We start from the raw sequence: 16,297 nt of genomic DNA, 5'->3' as shown, positions 1-16,297 counted from the left end.
TGTGACTCGCTTGCAAGTGAAATTAATTATTTTACGGACATAGGTCGGGTAGACTATGGTCCATGAGAACGATGGGCTTGCACGCGAGGGAGATTTTGGGTCGACTGCGGTCACCCGTGATTTTTGTGGATCATTGCGGCTCCACGTGTTTGGTTGACTGCGGTCACCGTGATTTTTGTGGATCATTGCGGCTCCACGTGTTTTGGTTGACTGCGGTCACCGTGATAACCGTGCCTCTACGGAAGCACGAAGATGGCCATGGAAGATTTGGTGGGTTGTGTGAAGTGAGGAACCGATAGATGACTAACTAACATCTTAAGCCCTAATGTAAAAGAGATAGTTACTTTTTAAAATTGTGGAAGTTGTCCCATTATATCTATTGTATTATGTGTTTTCTTTTAGACCTGACCCTTTCTTGTTTGCTATGTGTTTATTTGGGGGGGGTAGATGGCGTCGACGACAACGACGTTCGTGCCTCGCTGGAGGCTGAGACTTGATGGGGAGCTAGACGATCGGGCCTGGAGGGCCGACTCCTCCGGGATCCGAAGAGTTCATGTCGGGGATGTTAGCTTTATAGGGATGGACCGGGACGGCAATATAGTGGAGGTTCGCACGGTTGAAGGGGGCATCCTTGACATGCCCTATCCACCTCCTAGGTTCCTACTACCTGAGGTCGAGGGAGTCGGGGAAACACCTGCTGAGCCTAAGGCTAGGACACCTGCTGAGTTCGTGCCTCAAGACGGGTCAGATGCTTCGGTTACATAACAACGACTCTATGGAGGAGGCGCACGGTGGATTCACAACAACTTAGTTGGACCGAGACCCAGGAAGAGGAGACAGGTGGTAGACGATGAGAAACCAAAGGATGAACCTGCCGAGTGACCGTGACACTGATAGCTGGACTGGGAGCCCTATGAGCGAGCGTTCTTTTGGAATTTCATTTTATTTTGTTGAGTTTTATGAGAACTTGAGTAACTGATGTAAACTGTTTACTTCCGCCGTGGTTTTTCCATACGTGGGTGTGGACACGGTTTTCTTTATTTACTTACAGTTGATTTTATAACGGTTGATGTTTTATCCTTTTATGAGTTTAATGCAAAACGTGTTTCTTTAACCCGCTGTTTATGGTTATGTTATGAATCGGAAAATATTAAGTGATTTCTATCAAGGGTATTCAAGAGCTTTCAAAAGTAAATATGACCTTTATCACCTAATCAAGAGTAACAAACGAATCGGCGAAAATTCTTTACGAAAATTGGTTAACTAGTTACTGTGTGACACCCGAGAAATCGGGGCGTTACAGCAGGGATGGAGTTGACAAGGAGAAACATTCATATCGCGCAACATTTGAGTAAGAAAGGAGGAGAAAGGAAGTTTAATGCTCAGATCAAGAAACAGATATTCGTATGCAAAGAAAAAGTGGGAATATTTGAGGTCATTAAGCCCACGATGCTGCTAGGGGCGGTCTTGTCCCCGGCATCCGGTGGTTCGAAGAAGGCCCTCCAAAAACGAAGAATGGCAAAGCCCACTGACCTTACTAGCAATGTCAGAGACGGATTTGCTGGTTGACAGTTCCGATGGATGATCAAGGACTCCTTGATCAGGGGCTTCTGAGATAGGGGAGGGCAGAGTGGCGAAGGTCGCCAAGCGATGGGCTTTGATCTCCTCGATGGAGGACAAGGTCCCTGTTAAAGACATCAAAGAAAGAAAAGAAGGAAAGGGGAGAAGGAAGGGACAGAAACTAACCAGGAAGGGAACTGTGAGAAGAAGAGCAAGAGCTGGAGTGGGGATTCGTGAGATCAGCAAAGGAGACCGGAGCGAGAGTCGGGAGCGAATATGGGAGCAGTTGATAGAAGATGATGAATAATGTGAGGGAAAAGAACTCAAGGGTTGGGTATGATAAAGATTAGGAAGTCGTGCCTCATCATGGTAAATCATCATGGTAAAGGTGGGGCCTTCACACAAAAAGTGTGACGTGGATTCCGGAGAGCAGGGGCAGCACATTAAGTAGAAAACTGTGACGGTTGGAGCTGGTTGGTTCAAATTTAAAATTGACAAGATCTTGGCATAATTTGAGAAAACATTTCAAAGGTGACGGTTAAGATTCTGTGGATTTACCGAGCCAAACATCGCTTCAAGGCGCGACGTGTGGAAAAGATGCAGCACGTGACAAAATGTCGCGGTTTAGGGCGCGTGCGTAACTATGCCGAGTCGGGCGGACTAGTAGCCGTTGCCACAAGCTTGCATGTGGACTGGGTCGCTCGGAAGAAGAGGGCGCAGCTGAAGGTCCAAAGTGTTGATTGCAAAAGGCTTTATTTACCAGGCCATGTTGGCCATTGTTCTTCACTTCTAGATTTTAAGTTTTCAAGTTTTAGTCAGTATCCTTAGGGGATCTCGCCTTATTTCGTACTTAAAGACACACTTAGCTCTCATGCTTCGAGCTCGGTGTCTTGTGGACTTGTGGACTGGGCGAGACCCCAGGGTCCCTCGCCCAGGAGATCTGACCTTGGGCGGGGGACGCACCGTGACCTTGGGCCTCCCCTCCCGAGGCCCAACTGGCCCATTTGGACAGATTAAGGGCGCCAAAGCCCAACTCCACCTCTATAAATAAGAGGGGAATACCAATTGTAAGGGACTTTTAGCTCATTTGAGAAACAATGACATTGAAATTCAGTTATATTCTCTCTCTCTAAGCGGTTAGAGTTTCTCTCTCTAAGCATTCACATCACTTTGGGTACTACCTTCCCTCTCTATGTTCTAGCACGGAACAATGCTCATTCTCTTCTTTTGAGTCATTGTGATTGCATCTCAGAAAATTAGCATTCTCTCCAAGCAATCAACTCTATCGAACTATCTTCAACCTACTCCAACAATTTGTACTCTTTCAACTGCATATGCTATTAATACTATGTCTTGGAAATATGACTGTTACAATGTGTGAGATTTATTGCGTGTATGCAGTAGATGTTGGAGAGTTGAAACTAGCCGTTCTGATCACAAGGACATGATAACATATATTTTGATTTGTGTCAGAAGGATGAAGACTTTTGATGTTTTTGATGAATGCTTCCGAGCAGGTCTTCATCGTCCATGATAGTTGTAGGATGTATTAGTTTGCTTAGGTCCAGCTTATGACGTTCAAACTTAGTTTGAATTTGACTAGCCTCTAGACCATTGAAGCTTATGCTTGATAAGACATTTCAGATTTCGGCTTATAGGCGCTCCTCATAGCTTCTACTGATGAGACATCTTTGTGCCTTAACTTTTACTTCGTGTTAGGCTCAACTAGTCAAGTGTTGACATGCTTGAATCCAGTTGCTCGATTGATAAGTGTCATTTTTACGTATATTTGAATATCATTTTAGGCACTTAATGGACTTGTGTGCTTTAATTTATATTATTTTAATCCTTAATTGATTAATTTAGTAATTATTTAGGTTTAGAATAGGTATTATGATAATTTCAATTCTAATCCCAACTTTTTTATGTAGAAATTTCAAAGTTGTACGAGAAAAATTGGAACCCAACATACATTAACTGTCTAATTGTAGTTAAATTTGGATATATTGTTCATAACACATGGAACTTTAACCTGAACAGTTGGATCAGAAACATGTGCATGTTTTGGTGAGAAAATGAAGTTTCATAAGTGTTCAGGCCGCTGAGCGACCATGGCGGTTCTGGAAACCCACATGTGAAGAAACAGGGGTCGTTGGGCGGCCCTTAGAGGGCGTTGAGCGCTCAGACAACAAAATTTCACTATAAAAGCTGATTTTTAGGATATTGGACAACATATACTTCGCCCCATCACTTGGAAATTGAGAGAAACACTTGAGAGACAAGAGGAGAAGTTTAGGAGGCTAGAGAAGAAGCTCCGGAGGTCGGATTCGATGGCGAAACACCGCGACGGTTTTGGTTCTTCTCATTCTTCATCTCTATTTGTAAAACTCTTCATGAAAATGGATAGTTAATCTCTCTTTTGTTAGGATTTGATGTAATTGTATGATACTTATGCTCTCTATGTGATTCTATTTAATATAAAGCATGTTTCTTGTTTATGATTTAGTGGTTTTCTCTTGATCTTCATGCTATATCGTAGATTGATCACCTAGGGTATTTTGCTTGATTCGACTTATGAGTGGAAGCTTCAACATTTGAGTCTGAACTAGAGTTAATTACCTAATAATCTTAATTTCTAGGCATACAGCTAGGTTTGTTAGTCACTAAACACTCAAACGTCATGATAACTTTCTTTCTTAATCATGTGAAACATCAATGTTTAGGATTAGAGAGTTATTATTATCCCCTCATGCGAGACATCGATGAAGTTAGGTTGAAATGGTGTAGATGAATCATATTCTTAGGCTTGATTTGTATTTGAATCACTAGAATGCAAATAGGTCATTCAATGAAGTCTAATCCCAATAAATTCTCATACCTGTTGTTTCTCCATCATTTTATCTGTTTTCCATTTTTACTTTTATGTATAAACAACCAAATACAACATGGTATCACATCTCCTTGATGGCGACAAAACTCGTATCTTCTTTATTACAATTGAATCTTAAGGGTTTAGTTGCAAACTAGTACATACAAGGAAAAAACCTTTTTCATCGATCTAGTTGCTTCTTCATGAGACTCGTTCCTCATCTGATTACTTGAGTCTTCATGACTTTAATTCTCCTTTGGATAGATACATTTTTCCCAGGACTGGAAGTTAGACAATGATTTATAGAATCGTTGAACCTTGAACTTTCAAACGATTCAATCTATGGGCTTTGACTTTCTGGACTGGAGAGATCAGGCGTTTGTAGAGACAAGTGCACCTTGTCTTGGTTTTGAGTGCTTCAGCTGATCAGACCATGAATGTATAGACGCTTCCATATTATAGTGCTTGTTGAGTTGGCAAAGTCTCATAGTATTCCTTTCTACCATTCATCTCTTTTTTTAGAATCCTTGTTCTTCTCAACATGGAGTGGATACTTGATGCTTTGAGTGATGATGTCTGACTGAACTGTTGCTTTCCTGTTGATACATGACTTGTATCATTTTCAGGATGCATAGGATTGTTCCTTACTGTCTTTAGTTCTTCTCCTTGGACGCTAATCATTACTTGTTAAACTTTGGAGTATTCAGACGATTGCTTCAGACGACCCGTGATCCAGACTGTTGAGCATATGGACGATACTGTATAATGGACTTTGTCCAATTGGTCTTAGATGTTTTCATTGACTTAACTGCTTTGTCATTTCTCTTCGTCTTCGATGTTTCTTCTTTGAGCTTGTCTTCTCCATTCTTCTTGTTGATTTCTTAAGAGGTTTTTATCTTGACCTCCTTTTCCTGGTCTTGATCTTCTTTTCATTTTCTCGATCTTCATCATCTTCTCTTGGTCTTTATGTTCTTCATGTTGATCTTCTATTTGTCATGAAGCTTTACCATTGTCCTTGTTTTTTTGTTCTGGTCTTCTTTGCTTTGCTTTGTTTTCATTATCTTGTGTTGGTCTCCTATTGTTTTGTCACAATCTCCATTGTTTTGTCATCATTAAAACACATTAGATCATATGTTCTTCTAGAGCGAGAACTCATGTAGACCTTACACATTATTCTCCTTTACTTTGTACTTGATAGAGGGTGATTTGAAAAGTGAAAGATAGAGAAGAGAGTTAGAAGAGAGATCATCCTTCTCTTGTTTGGTTTGCATATGGTTATGGATATGAGAGAAAGATCAGAAATATATGGATGCCATACTTTATAGACTCTCCACAACCATGAGAAGCACACTAGTTGGGTCGAGTCAAGTTCATGCAAAGATTGGAATTGAACCAATTAAAACATCTTGGGTCAGTTTGGAGCAACTTTTATGTTTTCCAGTTCAAAACCTGATGGACGAGTTGTAGAGTTACCAAGATTAGCAAAATCTGATGGATCAAAATGACGAAAATCTACCTTAAAAAAAGAGAGGGAAATCACAATAAAGAAAAATCTTAAAGGGTCATGAAATGAACCATTTAAGTCCCATATAAGAAATCCAACTAGAAAAATGAATTAAATGTGACAAAACTTAACCATCACAGATTTGAAAAATTAATCATTAATAATACAAAACTTGAAAACCTTCTCATGGAGTTAGGCGAGGTCACGAAATGAACCAAAAGAGAGAGTGAAAGAGGCTAGGTCACGAATGGGATACAACTTGGATGGGGGATACGTCATGGAAAAACTGTAAGTAAATGAATTGTGTTACAGGTTCGTATCTGGTTTTTCGGTTTCCATTTTCTGACCCGTGATCCCAATTGGCCAAGTCGTGCTCAATTTAAATCTGAAAATCCGACCACCTGATCCAACCCAACCTTTTGTGCTAGGATTAGGTCAGGTTGGTCGGGTTTATCCCCTGTGTGCAACCCTAATGAGAAGAAATTGGGGAGAGGTAGAGCAATTTTTTATATTTACTATATTATTCTCTATATTTTTTTTAGATTTTTTTTTCATATTTACTATATTGTTCTTTAGAAAAAATCATTTTTTCTTAATTATACATATGAGTAGAAAAAATCATTTTTTCTTAATTATATGTATGAGAATAGTTATTAGTATTTAATTTAATAAACTGAATAAGATAGGATAATAATCAAGAATGAATTAGTATTGTGATTAAAGTACGAGAAGGAGTCAAATTTACTTATTTATATAAATATAGATATAGATTTATGTTAACTATATGAATTTTTCTCTTTACGTTTTATTTTTATTATTTGAATTAGAAAATAGTATTGTAATAGAGTCGGTTAGGGTAGAAAGTAGGATTTTTATGTTATTCTATTTGCATTTGGTGACTGTTTATTAATCGTTCCTTGGGAAATTGATTATTATCTATTTTGATCCTTGAGATATCCTTTGATTTTACATTCTTTTAATCCAATAACACTGGTAGAGGATGTGTGTATGTAGGTCTCTTCATCTGACCAAGTTAACCCTCTTTTTGAAGACAGATCCAATTGCTTATAAATCCTATGCGATGAGCATTTTTGAAGGTTACTTCAAACCCTTCTTTCGCAAAGAATAGTCCATCATGTTAGTCAATTCATTGTTTGGTCTCAATCATTATCTACCATGAATCACAATTTAGGGTTATATCGAAGCTATGTTTATATTAACTCTTTTTTCTTCTTTATTATCATATTCAATCTCGTGTTTATCTCTTCGACTTTGATTTTTTTATCAACTATTTCCTTTTTGCTTATTCTCGTATAATAGAAAATTCTTCTACACTTGATCATCTAAGTTACTTGCTTTGAGACCCTTCCTCATTACCTGAGTCTATATAAGTTTATTGGAAATAATATAGGGTTTTCTAATTGAAAGCAACATATTCAGAATGCCTATTCTAGCTCTAATAAATGATCAAATGCTACGTAAGATGTATAACTTCACTTTTTTTGCATAGAAAACTCTGACAGATAATATATATTTGATCTATATGTTTAATTTCATGGCTTAGGGTTTTTCTCCTGCATGATATTACACTAGTTTCTCCTGCTCCATCAGTTTTGGGATTGAGATGAAGGAATCTTTTGTGGTTTTTGTTCAAAAATTGCATAGATGAGTCTTAGACTCTTTAAGGTTCATGATGTTTTGAACAAAGTTATTTTTTTGGAGGGATTTGTTTTTTTTTTTACAAGACAGATTAGTTTGTATATACGTAATTTGGCTTACAACATGGTTTTGATGTTCTATTAGGGCATATGTATAGAATGAACAAGTTTTTTTATTCTGCTGCAATTTCTTTACAGTATGGTCAAACTATTTTGTGATTTGTTATGTCTTTATATTTTTTAATTATATTATCAAATGCGTGATGATTTTTATTTCATGAAATCTTATATATATAGAGTTATTTAATTACTCATGTTATATTTCATAGGTATATTGTTAATATTTTACGAAAACATGTCGTACGGGGATTAGAAAGCATTGATATTTAATATCATATAACTACTTGTATTTGTGAACTTTTCAGTCACCTTTTATAGGTGCTTTGTGTAGGTCTTTTAAGGATTTTTCTCTCTTGCTGTCATGGGTGTTTTGTCTTTGGGTTTTGGCCGGGCTCGGTGGTCCTTGAAGGTGCTTTTGGATGTTTTTCGTTTTCTTTTTGTTGTTGCTGAGCTCGTTTGATCTGTAATCTTTGCATGAGAGTTTTGCTCTCAAGCCTTTTGCCAATATATTTTTATCTTTCTAAAAAAAATGTATTCAAATTAATATATTAATTAGTAAATATAGTATAAAAGATTCATACAAAAAATATATTACATTAAAATGTTTTAAACGTATAACTATCTTACAATCTAACGAATCATTTTTAGTGCATCGCACGAGTACAATTCTAGTTTCCTACATTCCTTGTCCCAATTTTAACACTTATGCCCTTTCTCTTTGTTAGGTGGATGTTATATAACTTCTTTCCTAACTCTTCATCATTAACAATTGATTGAATCTCGAGAACCTGGATTAGCATCTAGTTTTGTCTATTCACATAACTTATGATTTGGTGTTCCTCTAACTTTCTCATTCCCCATCTGGAAATTCCTAAAAACAACAACTAAGAGGACATTTTTATCATATGAAGCAACTTAGACCTTTGAGGGATCTAGGGTACTCAAGCAGTTCAAATTTTCAAAGCAGTCTAATGTATTGGACTTCGTGAACAATAAAATAAATTTATTTTATTTCCTTGTTTTCCTGCTTTGCTATGTTTTATTTCTTCTCTATTTAGGCGTTGTGGTAGTGTTTATATCCTTTTAGTTTTTCCTATTGTGTTTCTTTTATATGGCTTCCTTTATGTTCTCATTTTGAATATCCTCACTTGAGAGAGTTTTGTTCTCAAGACTATCTTTATTCTAATATATTTTCATTTTCTAAAAAAAAATAAAAATTTTTATTGTATATGGTGTTTGTTTTACCTTTCCTCACTTTCAAATAGACTTTATCATCCTATTGCACCCTATATTTGTTTAAACCCCTAGCTAGAGAATTTTCGACATCAGATTCATGGACATTAAAAGAAATGTTAGGTATGCATCACTGCCCGATGGCATAAACAATTTCAATAAATCTATCAAATCATGTCGCCCTAGACATAATGTATCTTTGAAGTGTGAATCCATAAAAAAACAAGAGGTAGAAAATAATATTTTTAAATACGGTTCATGAAAGGAACAACAAGACTTAGTTAGTCCATCATTCAACCTCTCTAGCAGCTTATACTCAATGTGTTATACATTGAGGACTACATGAGTAATGAGTTCATATAATAAAATGACTAGGGTTCCTACTTTTCGTATCTTTGTCATGAGCGACCGTTGCATCGTATCATATTTATTATTCCTCTATTTTAGGATGGCCATAGCTGGAAGCAAGACTCGTGACAAGATTTATGACAGGGAAATCAGCTAGGTCTATTTCAGGTGAGAATGAGAAGCCTACACCGAAGGATTCAGTAATCATGGTCGAGGGAGAAAGTCTCAAAAGGTATAGTTCTGATACAATGAAAGTTCTTCATTGAAGCTATTCTTAAAAGAGAAGTACTTGGACAAGTGTGAACTACCACATAAAATTAAGGTTTATAAGAGGTGTAAAAATGATGTGACGAGAAAGAATCAAACGTAGAAAAGTTCTTTTAGGGGAGAAGATTCTTGTTTTATCGACGTTTAAGTACCTCTAGAGTCTCTTAATCAAAATAAAATCCAAGGGGAGAATTTTGGAACATTTTAAAAGCAATAATAACTATTTCTATGAAAAATGAATGTGTGCTTTGATGTCCTATTTTGAACAGAAGTTAGCAAACATGTGGAGAAGCATAATAAATGTGGAAGGCTAGCATATTTATCATTTAGGAGAATCCAACATACATTTCTAAATAGAATGATACGGAGAATCCACAACATTCTCAATCTCTTTTACCTGTAGCAAGTATTGCGCCCATGACACTAGGTTAGTCAAATGACACTTACATCATGCAAATGAAGGATTCTGTGACACCCCCTTCCTGAGTAACGTCAACTCAGAGAGTGGAAAGAAGACGTCACAGTTTTTTTTTTTTTTTTTTTACCTATGAACTCTTTTTGACTAACTTCCTTAAGTACAACAAACATTCAAATCTCAACTCAACATGTTCTCGGGATTAAGGCGGAATATCATAATCCCTTTTTGAACATTCAAAATCAAAGTAGGCAACGTCTATCCCTAAAAAATCTGAAGCCTAACTCTACATCCTTACATTTAACTTTGCTTCTTCACTAGGTCAAATCCTCCTAACCACCGACAGCTACCATGGCTTAATAGCTTCGGCAAACAGCAACCAACTCGATCTAAGCCCATCTCAATCTTTCACCTGAAAATGTTAACCACTGGAGGGAGTGAGCTACCAACAATATAAGAACATGAATGTGTCAGTAGCACCGACTCGAGTCTTATGCCGGTCGGCCAAACACAATCCATATTCAAGATATATCAATATTATTATATCATAATATCATCATAGCATATCATCAAACACATAAAATATGATGCAGTGTGAGAGTTTACCACCTTGTCACTCCTTTCCTTCGGTCAGAATTCTCCCCCATTGCGTCATGGGTTAAGAGGGTCCCTCGCCTGACCTTTTTAATTTATTTAGGTTGCATATGTGTGTTTTAGGGCCCGAAGCTTCTAGCTTCACATTCTTCGGAAGGTCGACTCGAGAACATGGACACTCCTTACAGTCCACTCTTTACCGGACAATGATCGCTCAGTAGCTTTTCCGACAGAAATACACGACTCAACTCTTTGCCTTAAACTTCTTGCCAGCCTGTAACACCCCAATTCTAAACGGCATATGTATTGCAAATATCAGAGTGATAAAAATTTTAACACTCATGAGGCATTACATAATCACTTAAAACATTAACATAATGCTCTTGTAACAGATACATAGCACATAAACTTTGAGATGAACTCATAAATAAACTTAAATGCTCTTGTGACAGTTAATTAGTCTTTGAACTAGTTCACTTTGACAAATAGTTATGCAGCGAATCCAATGTCTTTAAAACTTAAAGAAAACATAGTATCTTGCCCACAACTTAAAACAGAAACAACTTCTCAAATAACAACTTAATTCAAATTATAACAGAAGGAAAACAAGCGTCCATTTCCCCCCCCCCCCCGAGTGCTACGTATCAGAGCAAGGACTCCAACTCGAAATAAAGGCTATAGACTACTCCTCCTGATTACCTGCACGTTACCAACAAGGGTAACATTCAAACAGAAGGGGTGAGATATCGAGTATCATAAATATAAGAATGGCAATAAATATGCTAGATTAATGCCACACCACTTCTTTTTATATTCATATAGCTCAGTTACTAAAACAGTCACAAATAACGTCATCGACTCGGATACAATTCGAACACAACAATGACTATGCATATGTATGTGGTACCAACAGGGCTTCAGCCCTCATCACTAATTGCCAATTATTGGAGGCACAAGGCATAAGCCTTCATCACAAATCGCCAATACAGGCCATCACAGAGTATGCAGATGCTATGCGACTCAAAAGGACGTATACATCTCATAATCATCACTTCAACATGAGGCATTGCGCCTATATCACTACATCACTAACATCGCTTAAAACAACACAATTCAGCACACATGCATTTTTATCAACTATTCAATTACCCAGACATCTTAGGCAATTTTGACACCAAATCAATGAAACAACTCACTTAAGCATGCAATCATGGAAGAAGCTATCACATATGGTAAATAAATTATGGATTTCATGCTAAAGGTGTTCAGCCACATGCATCATCCTCATAGCTAATACATGGCACATAAAGACATTAACTTTCATACAACATGTAAGCTAAATCTAATTATATTTCCAAAACAATCAGAATTTCCGTAATCTGGAAAAACAGCAGGAACACCAGCCACTAAAAGCGGTCTCCTGAATTCGTTACTGAACCAAAAATCATGTATTTTATATGCCTAGAAAGCTAACTTAAAGTCCTACAATTTCTTAGTTGATCACATCTTCATTTGAGCACTCTAACTGGGCGAAAACAGGTCTCGAAGTGTACTGTCCAGCCCAGGAAATTTTGGACAGCAGCACAGCATCATCAAATCCGTGCATAAATCATATAGCAGTTCAGGAATTACGCTCACAGCAGAAACATATTTCAGTAGAGATAACCTACAGGATTCGTTACTTGTTCAAAAATTACAAATGACCTCAATTTGAAAAGCTAACAGAAAACTCTACCACTTTCTTGTTTATCAAAGAATTTTCTGGGCACATTAACAAGGTGAAAAATCACGTTGAAGTTCACTGACAGAGATAGCAGATACAGAGCGCAGAAAAACATGGTTTACTAAACTGAACTTACAGACCTCGTCTCTCAAACAAAAATTATGTACCATATCATTCCAGAAAGCTCTTTCAAAGGGCTACACTTTCTCAGTTCAACGCAACATTATTCGAGCACTCTAAACAGGCTCTAAAAGGCTTCGAAAGTCACGGTTCATACCAGGAAAATGACCAGTCCGTTTTATGTTCCAAAATAAGTGATTAAAGTTGTTTCTCATCAAACAAGACACAAAACCTAACAAGCATGCTACCTAACAGTCCTTATGTGCGTGATCATAAAGAAAATCAAAAGGGAACCTCAACCCAAAACTCCTAGCATACTAAGGTTCTGCCCTCACCCCGTTCAATCACACAAAAGAAAATCCCAAAATCAATGGATTTCAAATCAGATTTCCAGAACATCATTAACAGAAACAATTCTACATCTCCCAAATCCCTAATATCATTCACCATAATTCCATTAGAAACTCAAAATCCCACCCTTACCTTTGGATTGAGTGCAGCTCCCCGTTCCCGATCGAATTCTCCGAAGCCGATCCCCTCTCTCTCTCTTCCTGCTATTTCACGCACAGCCTTCTTCTTCTTTTTTTCTCCTTCTTTCACGCGTCCTCTTCTTTCTTATCTTTTTTTTCTTTAGCTGCTTCCCCATCCTTATTAAACCATCTAAACCTAATTCCTCAAGGGCTAAACTAAAAATCCTAAAATCTCTCCTAGTCCTTGTCTCTATTTTTAATCGTAACTTTCACCCCCTAGCTCTCTTCCATTTCATAAAACACACCCAACATCACAAAAAAAATATTTTATTTCATTAAAGTATTATTATATCACCTATTAAACCACCATACAATAGAATCTTAATTAAATTAAAATACCAACCTTATTTTAATTAAAAACAGGGTGTTACACAGCCCGACCTCAGGGATCCACGTCGTAACCGACAACAGAGGTGTGACGCCGTGTAAGTCTCGGGCCTATTCATCTCTGAACAAGGCCACCATTGGCGTCTCTATATTCCCACTCTCTCTAGTGGTAGTGACAGCACCTTCCTACTCCTTATTGCTTCTTGTGTTTTCATATGCCATACATACGCCCCCTTATTTCTTCTTTATCATTCAGGGATATTCATAACTAAGATGAATTCCACAAGGCACACCTTTTGGTGCTAGTCCCCGACTTTATTGTAGCTCATGATGCGTCCCATTACACATCATGTCCCACTCACGCCGACAACTAGTCCCAGGTACGTGATAACTTGAGCACTATCCTCGGGGGTCCATCCATGCATTCACTTTTACCTTTATTGAAACACTTTTTATTTTTCGAACCAAAAACGATAACTAAAAGGAGTAAACCTAATCTTCAGGGTTTTATCAAATCTACCTAGCATTTCAAATGAGAATCTCCTGAAGACCACGACTACTATTTCAAAAGAAACCTTTTTGGATTGCATAGGCGTCCATTCTTGCGCGCTCAAACTAATATAATTCCGTCGGCTCAGGTTATCACTATGCCACACTTTCACAATCTCAAAGCCAAAGGCTTTATCACCTAAAGTACCACTATATCCCATAGTGTACTTATAATCGCCTTCTAAACAATGCAATTACAATCATGCACATCCAGTCCAAACAAGTCAGACATTTCTTCATCACAATCAGCATTATCATATGACATATTAGGCATACGTTCAATAAGCATGTTATTCAAACAAGCATAGCAATCATTCATTCAGGTCACGCATATATCAAGCAATCAATTCAATTAGCATATAATCCAACCAAACACATAAACAAAGCAAGCACTAAAGTCACACTCAAGCCCTTATAATGAAGGTAAACTCAGTCCTCCGCTGACCTGGATATCCAATGCAATTGAATATAAGTTCGAAGATTCCTCTTTTTGGCGTCATTTTCTTCATGATGCCTAGTGAAGATCTCTTTGATTAAGTTCTCGTTCAATCATTCATTCTGCAATGATTTTTGATGTTATAGCGCTACTCCTAAAGTGTAATATATGTTACTTGAGTTATGTCCTTAACTATTGCTCTTACTTGTTCTATATGCATATGCACTTATTAAGTGACTTCTCATTAATCATCTACTTTTGTTGATTATCCTTAGGTTCCTTTAACTACTTCACATAGACACCTTATTAAGTCCACTTATTAGCCTTAGTCATCTAGGTTGAATTATGTTCTTAAAGACTCTAGTAAACTTCCAATTAACATATTAACCACATTTAGGTTGCATTACCTATTTACACAAACTAGTTGTTATATCCTAATACATTTCTCTTGTACTACTTTATTTTATCTCCATTACTGATAATGGTCTACTTAAGTTACCATTTCATAAATTACTTTCTTACTTACATCATTATCTAACTTCATTAACACTTAGCTTAATCAATTAATCTCACATTAATTATTTAACCAATAATCTTAATTAAGCATATAACTAATCCTCTACTTAACTCTAATCATCCAAATTAATCTAATTACCTTACATTAATCTAGTTTAGCCTCACATGATCATGTTCTATCACTGATTATTACCATTAACTTAATTAAGTCTAATTAGCCACTAATTAACCATATTATCCCTAATAAGTTATGATCAGCAACAATTAACACTTTTCTTTTTCATAAATCCGATTATGGTCTTAACAAGATCAAAACTATTTAACTTATCCACTAAACTATTTTCTCCATCTAATTATTTCTTGTTAATCTGACATAGTCCTTATATGATCAAGTTTTAGTACTAATTATTATCATTAAGTTTAACTAACCGTTAATTAGCTATATTAATCATAATTAATCAAGATTAGCTACGATTAGCAATTTCCTTTCTCATTATCAATCTGTCCAAGACCTTATCAACATCAAAATTATTTTAACTTATCACTTAAACCATCTTCTCCATTAATCTGTCATACTAGGGTTATGATAAGCTAATCAAATGATCAAATTATTTGTTATTATTATTATTGTTATTATTTTCTAAATCACTAAACTATTAAACTAATGTCATTCTAACTTAACCTTGGCCTTAACCAACTAAGATATGACCTTATACTTTTATGTCCACTAATCTGACCTTGTCACTCTTAGGTCATTAGTCCACCAATCTTACTTAAATTTTAGATTCAAAATATTATTTAATTATTTTAATTGCCTAAGTCATATTACGCAAGTTAAATCTATTACTAAGCTACAAACTTCTAAGTTCTCACCTACTCATTGTCCTAATAATCTCAGGTTCTGTTAAACACAAATTATTACTCTCAGCTTATACTCAGGTTCATAATCACTTATTTTAAGCACCTATTTTTCCAATTAATTCAAATCTTACTTGCAAATTAAGAAATCTATATACTGAACCTAAAACTAACATCTAAGGGTCCATTCCTATAGTTTTCCACCTCCTGAGTTCAATGAAACCATCAATTTCAGCTTCTGAGCACTGTAACAGCCCCAATTAGCCATTTTAGAGGCTGGCCGAGAGGTGAAGTTGGGGTTTTTCACCTCAGGGCTTAATCATCAATTCTAACCGTCCTAAAAGGTTCTATCATCTTCCAGAGGCATAAACCAATCACTTTGGCATGCCAATTCGCCCTCAGGAGCTCAACCCGATAGCCCCCCCGAGCTTCAAAAACCATGTATTGGTTCCGTCGATTCACAAGGATTCAGGGCCTAAAACTAATCTAAAGCTTCCTAATTATGTCCTAGCATGCTTAAGGCTACAATTTGGAGCGAAAACGATGCGAAATGAGCGAGTTGCAGAAGCTTACTCGCCGGAGAAGACAGGGTTCGCCGGAGAAGACGATCGGAGGGTTTCATAACGTCACAGTCGAGCTGTTCTGGGCACTGGTTCTTGATCTACGCTTG

The 16,297-nt window shown here is 36.8% G+C and overlaps 1 long non-coding RNA gene across 1 annotated transcript; it reads right to left on the bottom strand.

The window, feature by feature from the left end:
• Positions 1-10,996: 10,996 nt before the first annotated feature.
• Positions 10,997-12,950, bottom strand: LOC130714343 (uncharacterized). Its single transcript, XR_009011260.1, has 2 exons — positions 12,895-12,950; positions 10,997-11,267 (listed from the first exon to the last, which is right to left on the bottom strand). It is a non-coding gene; the product is annotated as an uncharacterized LOC130714343 (long non-coding RNA).
• Between the last annotated feature and the right edge of the window lie 3,347 nt (positions 12,951-16,297).

The sequence above is a fragment of the Lotus japonicus genome, chromosome 4 (assembly GCF_012489685.1).
Source record: "Lotus japonicus ecotype B-129 chromosome 4, LjGifu_v1.2".
In the NCBI taxonomy this organism is placed as follows: Eukaryota; Viridiplantae; Streptophyta; class Magnoliopsida; order Fabales; family Fabaceae; genus Lotus; species Lotus japonicus.
Note: the sequence above shows the minus strand (reverse complement) of the source record. Positions and strands in the feature narration are given on the sequence as shown.